This window comes from Pituophis catenifer, unplaced genomic scaffold (assembly GCF_029215685.1).
Source record: "Pituophis catenifer annectens isolate HBS135680 unplaced genomic scaffold, rPitCat1.0.hap2 SCAF_1, whole genome shotgun sequence".
Lineage (NCBI taxonomy): Eukaryota > Metazoa > Chordata > Lepidosauria > Squamata > Colubridae > Pituophis > Pituophis catenifer.
Genome location: NW_027256881.1, coordinates 273,331,016 through 273,350,111, shown reverse-complemented (window position 1 = coordinate 273,350,111; position 19,096 = coordinate 273,331,016). Strand labels below are relative to the sequence as shown.

Genomic DNA, 19,096 nt, shown 5'->3' with positions numbered 1-19,096 from the left:
TTTAGACCTAGAAACAGTCTAAACAAAGAAAAATAATATCGCTGAAAATATAGCTTATATTTTCTTAAAATAGTTTTACTATTTTAGATTAGATGGCAAAAGCAAAATAAACTAGCTTCATCATCATCAGAGGATATGGTGTTACACTGGTTAATAAAGTTATATTATCAATTAGCCTAAATCTGTACCAAACAAGTTAAAGGAGACTGTTCAAAATATGGGATATGATGTCTAACGCTATTTTCTTTTGGAAATCAAATTTATTTTAGAAATAATACTAAATTCAAAAAATGTTCACATTCAAATAACAAAACTACAGCTTAGTACTACTTAAATGAGCCTTCTCCTTGTTTGTGTGGTCTATCTTTCTTGACCACATAGTAGCAAATTATTCCTTTGCGCTCAGAAACACCATTTAGAATTCCTTGCAATTACTTTAATTTAAACAAGGTAACTTCATAAACTACAGTTAACACTTACTTTTTTAAATTTAAGCCTGCTGGATGTTACACAAAAGATTCTGGCTGAACAATAAGAAACCATATTTCATGGTTACAGAAGGGAAGAGGTTTGGAAGAAGACTAACCACATAATGCTAAACATAAACAAGTTATGTACAACCTAGGTACAAGACATCTTCGATGCTGTAACAATGAGCAAAAGCAGATTATAGTTTCTCTTCATATTTTGCTTCCCAAAGATGGCCATAAGTAAAAACATCATACTTATTTCTATAGATCACTAATATAAATCATCAGGCTTCTCATTTTCAGCAGTCCACTAGGGAGACTCCCTGGGAGGCTTAATGTGTGTATACACATACATGCCTACATACATACATACATGTGTACATCAGTGGTGGGTTGCGCCCGGTTTGGACCGGTTCTATAGAACCGGTAGTAAAACCGGAGCGAGGCTCCACCCACCCACCCCAACATCATCAAAACGCTTCTGTGCATGTGCAGAAGAGTGCGCGAGTGAGCAAGCGAAACGAGCGTGCACGGCCCCGTTGCGAACCAGTAGTAAAAGTAAGTAGAATCCACCCCTGGTGTACATACACACATGCACACATATAAACACGTGGATAAGCAATAATCCAATTTACTTTTGACACAATGAATCTATGAAAACCTTTTCCTGCCAAGACTGCCCAATCCTGCCTACATTTGAAATCCAAAGAATAGTTGCATTCAACTCTCCAGAGGCCCAATTCAGAATATTCATATGCACTTGATATTCAATAATATCAAAGTCTTTAAGTTAGCACGTGAAGAGAATTAGAACATTCTTTACAAGATTCAAAACACACTATTATTTTATTTTATTTTATTGAAATATTTGGTTAACAGTATGCATTACAATTCTAAAGAAAGGGAAGAAGCCGATGAAAATGCACTAAACTATCAGCATTGTTAGAGATTAGTACAGGCAAAATAAAAAAACCATTCTTGCTTAATACATTCCAAGACTTGATTTCCTAATCAGGAGATGGTATTTCTATTCGATACAGAGCACAAACAAACAATCGAAAGTTACTACAAAGGTACTTAAATCTTTTTTGGTACAAGACAATTACTTACAGTAATTTTTCCTTCCTATTAGGTTGGAGTAAAAAAAAAATGGTAAAAATTTATCCCTCCTCCTTAGAATAAAGTCTATGTTATTCTTCATTCATCCTATTTCTCAAGTTGCAGCTCTTTTCCCCTCCAAAAAATGTGTGATTAGCTGAGATCAATTGCTTAATTAATATGCAAGCCATCACTCTCTTCCTAGGCTACACTTTGCACTGTATCACCATTGCGAAGTAGAAGTAGAAGCTGATATTTTGGTTGGCCTGTGAACACAAACAGAAACTTTTTTATTCATAGGGCTTTATTTCGTGCCTACCAGGCCTTACTATTAAAGTTCCTTTTTCCTTATTCACTCCACAAGCTGAATTCTGGTGTGGGGCCAAGGCCATTGGCTGACTCCCATTATTATCCCCTGCTAATCATTCAAGTTCTATTCTCAGCATCTGAGAGCAACAGCAAAATCAGGAAACCAAGAGGAGGAGAAGCTGCAGACCGCCACACATGCTGCATATTAAATGAAGGATTCTTTTGTAGTGCCAAGAAATGTATGCAAGCAATGCTCCCAGGAACTTCACAGGATATGGAGAGAGAGAGAGAGAGAGTGGAGAGAGAGGGGGGGGGAAACAAGTAGTGAATAGACTGGGCCCAATCTACATTGCAACCACTGCTAATCTGGTATCATACTTTTATCTGATGCTCCTAGAACAATGAGTGCTGATCAGAAGGCTCTGAATACTGTGAAAGAATTACCATAGTAGAAAATTTCAGAAATGGAAATGATCTTAAGAGAGACTTAAGTCATTAAGCTGTGTCTATTTGCTATCCTTATAGGTCGCTTCCTCTTAATCTTGCATCTTTGAATGTTTCTTATGTCCTTAGAAGATTTCTTCTACACCTTCTTCTTCTTCATACATCTTCTTCTTCTTCTTAATGTGGAAGAAAGATAATTTAGACCAATAAAGAAGAATATTTGTAGCTCAGGATTGAAATGAGGGCTAGCACTGATAATGTTAACTATTTTGGGTAATGAAAAGTCTGCAAGAAAACAACCAAGCTCAGAGAGAACCAAGATAACTTAGAATGTGCTGCTTTTTCATCATCTGACTGTGGAATTACAGACTGTGACAAAAACGAGGATCCAGTTATTAAGCTAGTTTCCTTAAATTAAAAAAATATCACTGTAAGACAAGCTTCAAACCCTGAGGAAACCAATACTAGATATCATAAATGATCCTGCGGCATTTGTAAACAAATGCAGGACTGTTATATTATATTGTTACATTTTATCTTCTCATTCAAGTAGCTCAAACTAAATCCCCCCAAATTAGCAGCACAGGCTGACTTCTTTTCTACACCCATGAGTCTTTTCTTGTAGAGAGGCCCTCAAAGAGCCCACCAAGGTGGATTTTTTACCTGACACACCTCACAGCACTTTGTGCAGAAACCTGGAGCAAACAGTGACAAGAGGGAACGTAATGTTGTCTATTTCATAAATGTTTGGAAAAATAGAGGTGAATGGGGTAGGTAAAAGTTTCCAGTCCAGAAGAACTTTCAAAGTAAACTACTTTCAAACTAAGCTAGCAAATAGCAGGGACTGTCAAAGTAATATATTTTTTTTTAATTTGATTTATATGCCACCCTTCTCAGGGTGGCTTACAATGCATTAAGCAATAGCCTTCATACTTTTGTATATTTATACAAAGTCAGCTTATTGCCCCCACAAACTGGGTCCTCAATTTACCTACCTTAGAAAGGATGGAAGGCTAAGTCAACCTTGAGCCTGGTGAGATTCGAACTTACAGTAATTGCAGACAGCTGGTGTTAAATCACAATGCTATCAGTCTGCTGAGCCATCAGGCCCTTTGAATATTTTCAAAGTAAACTAGCAAATAGCAGTCAAACTGGCAAAACTTGATGCTGACCATATAATTGGAGAGTTGAGTGATTCCAACCAAGCAAGTTTGGTCTAGAATTTGAGGAATGCATTCTTCGGCTAGAGGTGTGAGGAGGTATTTAATGCAATAAGTATCAGATTTCTACATAACTGAATATTTTTTGACTGCATGCACACTATTTCAGTTCCAGGCCTTTCAATAAAGAGGACTGTCTTGTAACAAAACTACCACCCCAAACACAAGAGGATCAACGGGTTTCCAAAACATCTATGTGAAGAAAGATGAAATAAGCGTTTGGCAGCTTCTGCAGAGGGAGGTTGGGAGGAAAGTCTCATGCCAGAAGCTTTGCCCATTTTACGACTGCATTAATGTATCACATGCCCACTCCAAAGGGGCAGAGTCTGAGGTTCAACAACAAGACTTTCAATCTACCAACAATAGCGGGAAGTGTCTGTAAATCCCAAGAAAGCTATTCTAACAAATATGGAGCAAATATTTATTTATTTTTTTATTTTTTATTTTTTATTATTTTTAATTTGATTTATATGCCGCCCTTCTCCGGAGACTCAGGGCGGCTTACAGTGCGTTAAGCAATAGCCTTCATACTTTTGTATATTTATACAAAGTCAGCTTATTGCCCCCACAAACTGGGTCCTCATTTAACCTACCTTAGAAAGGATGGAAGGCTGAGTCGACCTTGAGCCTTGGAGAGATTCGAACCAGCAGTAAATTGCAGGCAGCTGTGTTAATAACAGGGTGCTTTAAACCACTGTAGTACCAAGGCTCTTAATATAACAAAAAATCTGCCACTCATAACATAATCCTAAACCAAGTTATTGTTTAACAGCAAAGAATTAGCCAAAGAATTCATATTCATCTTGTTTATACATAATATAATGCCAGGATGTATGGAAAGATATATTATGCCACACCCAAAACAAATGGTTTTACTGCTAAGCATTATGTGGAAAGCAGGTCAAAATATCTGGCTTGGGCAATAGGGGGCAAACTACAAAATAGTGCTAAGAAACATCTAAGTAAGCCTTTGAGTCAGTATTGAGCCTTGGGCACTGCCTGGACAAGTCACTCAATGTTTACATTCAAAATAAAAACTGTAAAATTAGATGATTTTTCTTGTGTTAACGATTTTAGATTTAGCTCTAGTCTTTAAAAATGTCTGAAAAACCAAAAAGGGCCTATAATCCCAGACTACTAATTCAGTAGTCTCACAGTCTTGGTCTATATCAAGATCTCCTTAGTGCCACAACTCACTGCAGCTACTCACTGTTCCTTCATCAGTTCTTCATTTGGAAAATATTTATAAACTAGCCAAAAATCTGGGAAATATTAAATAATTAGCAGAAGCTAAAATTGTTTCATACTGTTCCCTTGCATGGAAAGAGGGAAATTTTGCTCAGCCAATTGTCTTTTCCACATGCATCTTTTATCAACTGCCACATGAAGTTCATTTTCTTCTACTGCTTGCTTTCTTAGGATCTTTCAAGAATATTATTTCATTTTTACTGTTGGTCTCTACTGTCCAATTGATGGTAGTTGGATGCAAAGTAACATTGCAAGATTTCTCTCCTCATCTATAGAGTTTGTTATTCCACTCATTTCTCATATTAAAACTTGCTGGATACCTGCTTAGAAATTTACAATCCTGGACTACAAAGCAATATTCTTCCTCAGAACAAATGACAGCTGTTTAGAAGCTTTATGTGTTCCAGTTGGAAAACCCCAAATTTTACAACTGGAAAATAGCAAAATCATAGCAATTATGCATTATTTAAAAAAAAAAAAACAGGAAGATGCAGATGCCTCTTTCCCCTAATACAAACACCCATGAAGATTCACACAAGGAGGTTAAGACAAAGAAATAAGGTATGAACATCAGAGTACAGCCACTCAGAATAGTAGACTTCAATCTCTTCAGCGCCCCCCCAAAATTAAAAATCTACTAGTATTTGATAGATATATAATGTCAGAATATTTGTGAAGATCTTTTTTTTCTCTCTTTTTCAATAGCTACACATATTTTACAATATGTCCTGGTCACCCCTCTTTTCAAGTTGTGGTATCATCAGACCCCTTTTTTAGATGTGAGCACTACAAATCAATTGCAAAATTAATATAGTAAATGAGCAAATGAGTCTGAGATAACATCTCAAATCATGTCAGCCTCTCTTTCAGTTCTAAAGGCCCCATTTTAGTGATGTCATCAGCACCATATTGCCAATCCCTACCTTGTTTCAATGAGCCTATATCTCATCTCTTCCCTTCATCTTGCAAAAGCTAACAGAGCATTCGTGCATTTATGAATAGGAAAAGTGGTTAGAATGCAGTACTACAGGCTACTTCTGCTGACTGACTGCCATTCGGAAGTTTGATTCTCACCAGCTGAGGTTGACTCAGCCTTCCATCCTTCCGAGGTGAGGCCCCAGATTATTGGGGGCAATATGCTGACTCTGTCAACTGCTCATAGAGAGCTGTAAAGCATGGTGAAGCTGTATATAAGTCTAAGTGCTATTGCTATTTACAAGGGCTTGCTGTCTGCATGATGTATCAACCAGCTATGCTACGCTAAGAATGCTGCATATATGCATAAAACATTATGACACATTGGCAATCAGGCTGAACCTTTGGTATCTCCAGTTTAAAAAGGAACAGACATGGATGAGATTCTGGAAAGGAGGGGAAACATGCTGCATATAGGCTGAATGTCTCTGTGACAGAAGGGCACCCTCATCTTTAGCCTCTAAGTGGCCAGAGAGGTTTTAGCCATAAGCAGGTTGAAGTCATGTGGAATAACAAGTTTCTCCAGACTGTTACCTTTTTCTAAGATTCACCATATCTGACTCATTGTTTACTGCAGTTGATCTGAGCTATCCTCAAGGCCTCAAAAAAACCCTTAGAAGGTTTAAAAGCAAAGATGAAACATTTCCAGAAGTGACAGACTGGTTTTTTTTTTACCTTTCCCTAGGAGTGGGGGGGGGGACGGGGGAACTATTGAAAAAGCTGAAGTTTATGCAGGCACTCGTTTGTAACTATCAACATTTTTTAAAAAAGAGAACACTTTTCTCTAAAATGAATCATCTGTAACTTGGCAGAAAACACTGCCATTTGGATTCTTCAACAGCATGAATTTTTCCTTAAAACATTCCTCTTTCTTCCCTGTCTAAACTTTCATATCTGTAGATACTATAGCAAGACCAATTTCTTCTACAAGACACACCAAAGCAATGTTCACACATTGTGTAAAACCATCGTTTGCTGATACAATTGGCAGAGTCCAACATACCTCGCTAAGCCAAGTTTTACAACCCAAAATGACTAGGTTCAAACTGCCACTAAGCCTAAATCAAACAATCTCTAATTGCACAACTATGAAACCAAACTGAAGGGTGTTTATAACAGAGTACAGAGGTGTGTCATTAGGAGAAAATGCTGCCAAGTTTACCATTTTGTTTAGCAGGCTGTCTTTTCCATAACACTATCAGTGCACACAGTGTTTAACACAGGAATGCAAGCCAAATGAAGTCCATGCAAAAAGAAGACGACAATGTTTTGAAGGCAGTTTGGAACATATGAAGAGAAAGGGGATACGAATAGCATGAATGCATTACATTTTGAATTTTAACACCACTTTAATACATATGTTCATCTATCTCCGTCTACTTCCAATAATTTCTGACTATCCTGTACAATCAGACCGACTTGACATGCTGCAAGGTGGCCTATGACAATTCTCCACAGCCAACTTGTCATAGCCAATTCACCACAGCCAACTCACCACAGCCAACTTGCCATGGCCAACTTGCCGCAGCCAACTTGCCGCCATGGCCAATTCGCTGTGGGACAAGAGTTACACTAATATCAAAGAAAGGATGCAAAAGGAGGGACAGAATGTTAGCCGTGGCAAGTTGTCCTGCAGCAAGTTGTCCGTAGTGAGTTGGCTATGATTGAGTTGGCTGTGGGTCATCCCATTCCGTGTTCCAGGTCCTATGTAACAAATTGTTATCTGTTGATAAAGACCCAAGAAATAAACCTTCTCTGTTTCAGCATCCACCCACCAGAACAGCACCCTCCCAGAAATCTCTTAAGGCCCCTAGCCTGCATATGTTCTAACAGTCCTTAAAAGCATAGTTTTTCCTACAGACATGGATGGGTGGTAGGATTCTTATGGGATTATTTATGTTAGGTTTTATTCTTTATTGCTCTGTCTGGATGTTATTGTGTTTTCTTTGTATTATTTTTGCATTCTTTTTCAACATTCTATGCTACTCAGAATCACATTGTTATACTGTACATAGCTGGGTAAATATACAAACCAGATTTTTAAATGGGAGAATATATCTCATTGCTTAAAATGTATACGCTTTACCCCGATGGTCTCAGCTGCTGACTGAAGTCAGAGAACTGCGTGCACAGGAAATGTTTGTGAATGTTACAAGGCATAGCTTTGGCTGGTCTTCAGAGGGCACAGTACACAATAGTCACAGAAGCAGCCAAAGTCAGCTTGAGATCTGACCCTAAAGAGTTGAAATTATCTCTCCTTTCATACCTCAGTTAGCTTTTCCATGTAGTGGAAGTTAGATACACACCAACTCTAAAAACACAGTAATAACAGAAGCAGGGGGGGAAAAAACAGTTGGCAGAAATCCTAAATTTTGTGAAATACAGTTCACACCATAGGCCAGCTATTCCCAGCCCTTGAGACAACAATTGTGCTGAGACGACAAATTCCCAGAGTAATCAAAGTCGTTGTTTCAGTCAGCATGAGAACTCTAGCCTCAATGAATCTGGAGGGCACTGCATTGGCTTAAGAGCAGAGACCTCTTCAGTGTATACAGTACACAGTACACAATTTGACCTACCGTAGTCTACTACCTCTACTAGAAAAACAAGTGGAACATAAAAAATTAAGGTAAATTACTTGAGACCAAAATAGAAACCTGTGGCTGAAGATTTTATGCAACACTGATTTCCCCCATTCACACTGGCAAGTAGCCAAAATCTTCAAACTCAGGATGTCTTAACTTCAAGAAATCTCACCATGCAGGCAAGGAAAAGTTTAATGTAATTTCAGGTGGGAGAGAAGAAGCAGTACTTCATATACCATGCTTGACTCACAGTTTGCATAACCATGGTTTGTTGAATAGACCACAAGTGTCTGGATTCACACTTTACATTAAGTCACAACATTCACAACCAAAGCAGCCGAGTTCACCCATCACAGTATGCTGAAACCAAATGAATGCTATTTGAATCTTGCCAGTTTTTTAATCTGAACCAGTATTGTTTTCAGGTTACCAAGAACATATATTTGAGGTCCTCATATGTCCAGTACCCAGAACACTGATCTGTCAAGTTCCTGCTACTCCTCAATCCTTGATTGCAATTGCAAACCGGTAGTAAAAGTAAGTAGAACCCACCCCTGAAGGAGAGACAACATGAAAGCTGACAATAAAAAGGGAATAAAATTCCATAACTCACTTCTAGGTGCTGGGAGGAACAGGGAGGATTGCCTGCAATCCTTCACTCATCTGAAATGAAATACCACTCAGTTCTCATAGGCAGATGCAGCAGCCTTGGCAACAGATACATGCAGGATGCCAGGATCTTAATAGTATGGATGCTGTCTATGATTAAGATACCTGCCAAATTCACCTGTGGTTTGTTCTCTTGGATTTTAGATTTTAATTCACAATAATGAATTAAAAGAAAACAAACATCCCTTATGAATAATGCAGACTGAATGTAATGTACAACTGAATGTAAAGTGTAAGATGTATATGCGGGAACAGGAGGCATTGATATACATTGTTTCCAATATGCTATAGATGGTCTTGTTAAAGACATACAAAAGATGAGAGAATATTATAACAAATCTGTCTGGGTGCATAACTTCATTCTATTGTCATGTTCAAGTTGAAAAGATTAACATTTACTTAATGGAATAGCAATTCTGCCCACCTAGCACTGTGAAAGCATGCAAATGCAAATAGATTAATAGGTACCACTTCGGTACCTATTCGGGAAGGTAACAGCATTCCATGTGCCTTTGGCATATAGCCATGCTGGCCACATGACCATGGAAATCGTCTTCGGACAACGTTGGGTCCCTTGGCCAAGAAACCATGCCCTAGAGTTGGACACGACTGACAAGGATACCTTTACCTTTTAATAGCATCCAGTCCTGTGGAAGGTGGGGGTTTTTTTTTGTTTCTTGGCAGTTTCAAGCCAGTATTGACTGCTGGCAATTGCCTGGATTAGGTAGTCCCTGCAGTTTTCTTGGCAAGGTTTTTGGGAAATGGTTTGCCCTTGCCTCCTTCCTAGGGCTGAGAGAGAGCAAATGGCCCAAGGTCACCTAGCTGGCTTTGTGCCTAAGGCAAGACTAGAACTCAAGGTGTCCTGGTTTGTAGTTTGATGCCTTAGCCTACCAAACTAGCTCATGAAAGGATTAGGGATTTTTTCCCTCTATTTTGACATAAGTCATAGTTTAAACAAACTGCAACTCAAGTCACTCTTAGAAAGATTCTAGCTTCGGGATATTAAATCAGCTTAAGCCTACATTTAACATAACCGCAGTGTTATTTGTCATCCTTATGCTATTTTATTTAAAATGCTGCTGCTGTGACATAGACTGCTGCAATATGTAGATCCCCTTCTTCTACCAAGATTTATATTTTACACCAAAACTGAGAGGTTCAGCTTAGACAGGATATTATTTGCAGTTTGGTTAGGTCACAATATCAAAAACTAATGTTTGGAGTCACTCAGTAATGGCTGCTTTACTGTTCATTGCACGAAATAAACATTTTCTTACTAACTTGAAATATTCAGATTGCTACCCTGTTTCCCCGAAAATAAGAGCCAACCAGAAAATAAGTCCTAGCATGATTTTTCAGGATGCTTGTAATATAAGCCCTACCCCCAAAATAAGCCCCAGCTAAGATTTGTCAGCCAGATGGGTGTATTTAGTACCATATTTCCCAAAAAATAAAACCTAACCAGAAAATAGGCCCTAATGCATCTTTTGGAACAAAAATTAATATAAGACCTGGTCTTATTTTCTGGGAAAGACGGTACAGAGAACAGTACATGCATATGCAATAATCAAGTATCTGATTGTAACACAACTAGTCCAGCATGTCTGTTAACATTAAAATTCCTCATATATCTTTTGGCAAGATGATGCTACTATAGAAGTTGTAGCCCCAATATAACTGTTGCCCTGTGGAAGGACCCACAGGGTAACAACTGTCGTATGGTATATCTGAAATGCTCAAGAAAAACAAAGATTCATTTCCCTTTCTGATGAAGCAGACCTGCTTCTATAGCGATTGGTTTTCATGTAAGAAGTGCCTCTGACTCACCACTTTATATCGTCTATAGATAATTTGAAGGATTACAAACCAACTTCTCTGGAATGGGTCAGCTGAGAATGCTTATATTTTTTATGAGGTTTTGCAGAAAGCTAGTTTCTGCCTTGCATGTTAATGATCCCTTTGCATGTACAGTTTCAGAAAATTACTTGTTTTCTTTTGAACCTTCCAAGGTTGGCCTAAGTCCATCCATAAAATTGCAAGCCATTAGTTCCTGAAGTTTCCATTTCAGTGTTATGCCTATTTTGCATGTTGGTATGCCCAGCCAAGAAGCATCCAAGACTACAATAGCAACAAAACAAAAGGCAAAAAGTTCAAGCCAACTTCATACTCATGGCATACAATTTAGTTCTTGCCACTATAATCTGAGACAACAAGGTAGAAGTTTTTTGATCAGAAAATATAAATGCACCCACAAATGAAAGCCATTGTAAAAGATTAAATGGAAGAGACAAACAGTTTAGTTAGTACATTTAAGAGTTACCAAATGAAAGCATGTAATTTGCATGTGGTGATCCAAATCTACAGGGAAAAATATTATTTCAACTGAAGCATGTAAAATTCTAGGCAAGGATGCTTTACTTTTCAAGGCACAATTCTCCACATTAAAGTATTTTGTGAGCATCCACACCCATCATCTAGGTTGCTATGATTTACTAGATTTATATCCCATGTAGGCTGCCTTGAAATCCCAGGATATTCAAGGCAGTCTACAAAGGCCTTTCATTTCATTTTATCCCAACAACATGTGAGGTAAGTTGGTCTGAGAAATGTCAGGGCCAAAAATCACCCAATGAGCTTCCATACATGAGATCAAACATGAACTAGAGTTCAATACTGAATCCAATACCTTAACCACTATATCTCATTAGCTGACTTCTATTCCACAGGATGAGAACAGGAGGGGAAGTAACAGATTTTAGAGGAAGACAAGAGTTATATTTTAGGAAGTAAATCCTAATTTCTTAATATCTGCCAATTCTTCTCATTCTTGCAGAAGAATCCATTTATTTATATATTTAAAATATTCCTGGCCTAGCAAAATTTTCAATTTTATCCCAAATTTTAAATATGACAAAATACTCTCCTAAGCAACCTGAAAAAGATCCCCAGCTACATCAACGCAATGACATCCTTTTCTGAGCTATAGTTACATAGGACTATAATCCATTAAGCACCTAATCACCAACATTTTGATCAAGATGGATCAGGAAAATCTTTGAGCTAACTCAAATTGGGCCAGGAGAACTATCATATTTGACTACAAAATGTACCAACACATACAATTATTTGCCCAACTTAATTGGTTTATCACTCTGAACAAGTGAAACTTCCCTTGAGAAAACTGCCTTTTTAGGAAATTTATAAACCACTCCTTCAGTTGTTGTGATAAATAATGACCATAACAAAGTTCTGTCCTAGGGGACCAATCAGAATAGTGCAGCCCCTAACAAATCTCTATATGGGAGACCCAATTTTGGAGAGCCTCAATTTCTTCATACCTCCAAATTACAAATGGCACACAAACCTAGGCCAAATAGGCTCATTAGGTACATTAGGCACTTCATTAGCAAAATACGATTGTCAGATAAATTCAATGTATCACCAGGAGACACCACTAGCTGAGTCAAGCTTGGAAGTCAGGGCAGGTGGAGATTTTCCAGGATACGTGCCTCAACATACATCTTCTGTGTCACACCTAAGGCTTTTAGTAATATAGTTTTAAGGCCAGGCCCCTTTGCTCATTTTTCCTCTTCAACTGATTACATACAATCCCCCAACCCGACCCCTACATCTAAAATGATGAATTTCAGGGAATATTTTTCACCCCTCTCCAAATATCCTCAGACTTCCAACTGCCAGCTATTATGGCAATTATGTCTTATGAACTTTCAGCCTGGTACCAGTACCATCAGTCTACAATCTGAAGATTGACTGCATTTACCAACTCTATGGCAAAATAACCCACTAACTCTCTCCACACATATGTACACACTCCTGAGGGCCCAACCATACATGACACCAAATGCTTATGGGTACACTTTTATCCTGAAAGAAAGAGGCAACTGGGGAAATGACTGTAATTGTTACTCTTCTCTCTTTCTCCAACACCCCACCCCAAAAAAAAGATGCAAGTTGAAAAAGAAAGCAAGAGCAAGACCTTTCATCAAACCTTGGAATTTCCCTTGCCCATCCAGTTTCCCAAGATCCTCCAGTTCTCTGAAGACAAAAAATGAAGTGATTCAACAAACAAAGCAAAAATGTAGAAGACCACTAGATGGCAACAAATAGTTTCCGGCATCAGTGGAATCCAAGTTGTTCAGAACTTTGGAGGCCCAATATGGCAGATCTGGTGTAGAGCCAAGAAGCAAACAGCCTCTGTTGTACATTTGATTTGCTTTATTCTGGGCAGTGTAGCATGTAGATTTGGCCCTCCAGATTCATTTTCTCATTTATTACCTCTTACTCCAAATACCTAGAACTTTCTGTCACATGGAAGCTGTTTTACATATTAAACCATCCTTTATTTTAACCATAATGTGTTGAACATACAGTAATAATTTTATTTATACACAAACCATGATTTACCAATCCTGACTAGGTTGTTACATCACACAGTGCCAAAAATCAAAGAAGATTGAGGCGCCTATCAAAAAAACAGCTAAACTAACTTAATCTTAGCATATGGGAATCCTATCTCACAGTGTTGACATGTTGTGTGAAACTGTATAAGATTACTTACTTTTGATTTAATTTTTATCAACTACAGTAGCTGGTTTTGAAATCTCAATCTCTGGTTTATGAATTGGAAACTTCAGTGAATCAAGCAATCCTGATTTAGCTTCTGTGAACCCGGCAGGCAACAAAACGCAAAAGGTTGGCCACTAAAGAAACAACCATTTTCTCACTGGTAGAAGACCTCCAAGGTCCCTTGCAACCTTATTATCTTGTGTTCTGAGATAGCAGAAGAGATTCTACCCAGGGGTCCAAATCTTTCCTACTGTATTATTCAAAGTGATAGGATAGTGAGCAAAACAACTGCTCTTTCAAAAAGAAAGCTGTCACATCTATACATTTGCTCAGTCCTTATGAGATTCTCTGACCTTCTCAGTAGGACTTGAGGAAGCAATAGTACCATTGTTCAGCAATTGGTTACCTCACTTTCCCTCTCCCCTCTCCCGTTCTTCCCCCAATGCAGTGCTTTCCAGGTGTGCTGCACTAAAACTCCCATCATCCCTGTTGAATGATGGGTAATTAATATCTGACATAACACCAGGCTACCAAGTTCGGAAAACTGGAATATCTGCATGCTCAGTCTTTCTCTTTAGACAAGGAAGTAAGAAGCTTAGTAGAAAAATGACGGGAAAGAAGTAATGGGTTGCTTAGTTGCTCACTCTCCCTCCATGTTAAACTAAGCATTCTACCTGATGACTCACCTTTTCAAGTGATAATAAGGAGGGCTGGACAATTTGAGCTTAGCACATAGTTCCAAAGGCCAGATGGCTACTTCTGTGATGACCTAGCCTTTAAAATGCCCTACCTACAGAGGGTATAAGCAGGATGAGATGGCTACAGAATGCAGAAGTCATTCTCCATAACTGAGATGCCACAGAGAGTGAGCAAGCAAACACAACTATCTATTGTTTGCCTCCCTCCTCTCTCAGCCAGGAGTAGAGAGACAAACCTGGGAATTTCCAGCCTTGGGCAGAGGGAAGCTCCCTGCCCTTCTCAGTTGGCAGTAAAAAGGAGCACCTTGTTCTTTATTAGTGGTTTGCTTCTCACTTCCAATCAGCTGTTTTACCTTCAGAAGGAGGGTGTGAAACTCAAAAGCCTATTTAACATATGATAGCCTCAAAACTGACTTGCTTGCTTTTCATTCACCACTGGAGAAAGCAACAAGCCAACACTTTGGCTTCAGTAATTTGGCAATTTGCTGGACTTCAGTCTTCATGCTCAAAGAGCAAAGAGAGTGTGTGTGGGGGGGGTGCTTGCTTTTCGAACCCACCCCCTTCTTACACCCTGATTAACAGCCAGACAGCTTCCAAAGGCTATTGCTGGTCAAGGAAGAGGTTTAGTGTAAAAGGAACCCACCAGTTTCCCCTAGAAGGGAGGGAGTTCCCACCAGCCCTTCTTCAAACCGGTGCTGTTTACCTGGAAAATCCCTTTTTTTCTCAAGTGGAACCATTTCCTAGCAATGCCCCTCATGCCAGGAACAGTCTTCACCTATTGAACTTCTGCTTGTCTTGCCACTATTGTCCAGAGAAGCAGAAGCAGAGCCAAAACAACCCAACCTGAAAACTATTCGGGGAGGGGGGGGCTTTTCTCTTCCTCCTACCTCCTTCCTTCTTCCCTGAAGAAACAGTCTATTGCCCTACCCAATAAATTATAAATAATCGAGCTTCGGATCCTCGGGAATAGGCAAAAGGACCAAGAGAAGACCCGAGAACAGGCCTCCGGAATGTTTTTTTTTTTTTTTAATCAGTTGTCAAGCTGGCTCTTCGTAGTGGAGACGTGGCCCTTCTCCCCCCCTCCTCTCTCTCATCCCCAGTCCCCTCGAAACATAAATCATTGCCCTACACAATCCTTGGATGCCTTCAGCGCGCAGCAAAAAAAAAAAAAAAAAAAGAACTGGGAGAAAAAACTCTGCTCGGGGGCGGGGGGGGGGGCAGATCGATCGTCATGTGGGAATGCTCAGACACGAGATCTATCCAGTCGAAAATAATAAGGGGAGGGGGAATTTTAACGGAGGGAAGACGTACGGAAAAGGCAAAAGCGACGAAAGATCCTTTAGGAGGAAACTGAAGGGGAGACTCTCCCTCGATCCAGATAAGCCCCCCACCCCACGCCATCGGAAGCAGCGGCGGCCAGCAAGGGCAGGCAAGCCCCACTTCGCGGATCCCGTCCGTCCTCGCTGCCCCCCCCCACCCATTCCCCTCAAAACCACGAAGCCCCGCAATCCCACAGCCCAGAATCGCCCTCCACTCAGGGGCAGCAACGACGCCTGGCGTTACCTGAGACGGAAGCCCCGCCGTGCAATGAAAGCGCCCTGGCTAGCCTCGCGGGCTCAGAAAACAACGCGAGTCGAGGTGGCTTCGGCTCCGCTTGGCTTCGATTCTCAGCCCCAGCTGCTTTCAGTCCGCTCGGGAGGAGGAGGAGGCGGCGGCAAGGGCCAACCTCTGGGGCAGCCCAGAGACGCCTTCCACGTTTTAACCCTCGCTTGCCCGAAAGCAAAGGCAGCCCAGCAACTCTTCTCGTTAACCTGGAGGCCAGGGGGAGGGAGGTTGAACGACGCGCCTTATTTTCCACGTTGACTTTAAACGCTGCCGATCGGGTGTTTCACAAATACCGGCGGGACCTCCGTCCGCCCCCGCTCGTTTGCCTTCTGCCTTTGGATCAATCAGGTTTTTCCAGTATTTGCTCACTGCTGGCGTTTTCGCTTCTCCCGTGCTAGGGAAGTTAAACGCGGGAATTTCTGATCCCCTTACTTACACGCGTGGGTATTTCGGGGTAAACCTATTGCTCCAAACGCCCCACTAACGGGCCTCGTGGTCGCACCTTGCGCTGAGCTACGCGCGTGCAGAATAAACCGGGGTTAGCTAGATGACACTGCTGCGCTCGTGGATTTTCCAGGCTTATGATCCAGATTCACCGCCCATGAGCCAAACCAAGTAAGGCGCACTGTGGCTTAGCAAAACCACAGGGACAAAATAATAATAATAATAAAAATAGTCTTTTCGGATAACCAAGAGTTACGATCAGTGGGGTGCGGGGAATTCCGGCATCTGGAATTATACAAATTTCTCGATCACGTGGCAGCGTCTCTGCAGGTGCACTGTAGCCGTGGAGGCGAGAAGGACTTCCTTCTGCGGTTTAGAGACGGCCAGGCGCGCTGAGATCTGGGCATTTATTTTCAAATTTTTCAGGAATGGAACAGAATCGTATACATAAGATTCCAGAATTCCTAATTAACGGATCAAGGAGTCATTCAGAAGGAACTAAATGCATTGCGATCCAGGTCACAGCCTGGCGTCCTCCTGTCCCTTCGATTATATTATGCACCTTTGGTTAATATCCTGAATGTTCCCTCCAGGCAGAGACGCAAACTATTAAGAAATGCCCTTTGCATCGAGAGTTAGACATGCCTGCACGTCATCCAGAATGTAAACGGATAGAGAAGCACCAGAATGCCTGCAAGGATCGGCGTAAAAAAGAGAGAGAGAGAGACTCTGGAATTGCTCCAACGGGCACACGCAGCAGCCTTCTTGCGTATACAACCTGTTGTCAGTGGCCATGCCAGAGGAGAATTCTGGGAATCGTAGTGCTGGTTCCCCCCCCCCCCCGTGGAACAATTCGCCGGGGTGTTGGGGGAAGAGTTACATGTTTCAAGAGGGGGTGGGAATATCTAACTTTCTGGAATGCCAAAATAAGTAACTGAAAGTAACCTTGCTTATTTTTTTTTCCAGGGGGTGGGTGTGTGGATAAACCTTCATGGCCGCTTCATAATCCTGTAGTTACAAAGTAGAAACTGTCAGACGCACCAGAGGATTTTAAAATGCATGAGTAGGGCGTGTTCTCCAGCCAGCTGGAGGTCATGGCAGCTGCAGCTTTGTTTTCTTTCAGCCTGTGCATAATATTTCATGAATATCGGTTTGGGTCACAAATATGCCAGCAGCTGCCACCAAAGATGATGTGTGGCAAATAAATAAATAATTAAAAAAAAGCTATTCTGGGTCAAGTGGGTATTTGATTGCCAACTGTGCCCAACAGCTGGGCAAGGGCTATGATTCATAGAAACAGCCACTTGTTGCTTGTCCTATTTTCCTCCCAGCCTGTTGGTTTCACACCTGCAAGCGGTGGGTGTGGCCCTTTGAGAGAATTCCAAGTATTAATTCTTCCTATAAACTTAAATCTGGGGGTTTTCCTTGATCTAAATAACTAGACAAAACCAGGAAGAGAAGATTCGTCACTGCTACATAAATTTGGGGGATTCTCTTTGACTGGCATGCCTTTCCCCAAATAGGTGAACCTGACCTTTCCTAAATTATTATATTTAAAAAGCCGCCTTTTCAGGGTGGAATGTGTGTTATAATTTTTGATAAACTGGTTTTTAGTATTCAGTTACTGTCCAATCTACAATTTTTACTGTCTTGAACTACATCCATCTTCAATCCGTTTTTGCAGCCCTTAGAAATCTCTGACCTCCAAACCTTGGTGGGAAGTGAAATGTTAGCCTCCAATAAACTCAGACATTCAGAGAAGTAAAACAAAAAGGAACCATCATGTCTCAAAACTGTAAATTATCAAACATCATGTCTTCTACAATGATTTCAGTGCACTATTACTGTGCATTACTTATTACCCTCTTAAATTAGTTCATCCAAATGGCTTTATTCCCTTACATAATGGTATATACCCAAAAATGTATAGAGCAGTTGAGTGTGTTGTCATTGTTCACAAATGTTTGAAAAACAAATTCAAGTATTCTAAGTCTCCATATAAGTGTTTGTTGAAATAGGTCCTCTCTCGTTTGAGAGTATAAAACATGGGTTAATATTACAGGAAGAGAGATTGCAACCAAAAGTTAAGCGAATAAGTCTGAACAGTAAGGGCAGGCCAACAGAAGAACCGGCTTTCCAGGGAGAGTGGAGTGGTAGTCAGATCCCTTCACTAGATGTTTTAGGCATCTATCAGCATAGCCTTCATTTAAATATATGCCCCAAATGGAGATTTAACATTGGGACCTAAATGGCATTTTCCAACTTTAAGATTCCAAAAATTAATATAAATTTTAAAGTAGCTATGAATTTTATCAGACAGAAAAGGCCAGGTTAATGATGGACATTTTAATGTCTGTCATGAATTTTTTTTATTATTATTAAATTTCTATACCGCCCTTCTCCCGAAGGACTCAGGGCGGTGAACAGCCAGAAGATAAAACACAGAGATACAAAATTTAAAATAAATTAAAACGAATTAAATAATTTGGCTGAATTTTAAAAGACCCCATAATTGAACAAATTAAAATTTGTATTTAAAATTTAAATTTAAAAAAGGAGAAGATTTAGGCCAGGCCAGCTTGATGAAATAAAAACGTTTTAAGCACGCGATGGAAGGTGCGCAGATCCGGGACCCTCCGTATCTCCGGGGGGAGCTCGTTCCAGATCGTAGGTGCCCCCACAGAGAAGGCTCTTCCCTTAGGGGCCGCCAGTCGACATTGGCCGACGGCACCCGGAGGAGCCCC

The 19,096-nt window shown here is 40.3% G+C and overlaps 1 protein-coding gene across 1 annotated transcript in view; it reads right to left on the bottom strand.

Annotated features, from left to right (window-relative positions):
• The window catches only part of CD82 (CD82 molecule), an 81,180-nt gene extending 65,167 nt beyond the window's left edge, over positions 1–16,013 (bottom strand). The window contains exon 1 of the mRNA XM_070936056.1: positions 15,867–16,013. The gene's annotated coding sequence lies outside the window, so the exon portion shown is untranslated. The remainder of the gene's footprint in view (positions 1–15,866) is intronic.
• Between the last annotated feature and the right edge of the window lie 3,083 nt (positions 16,014–19,096).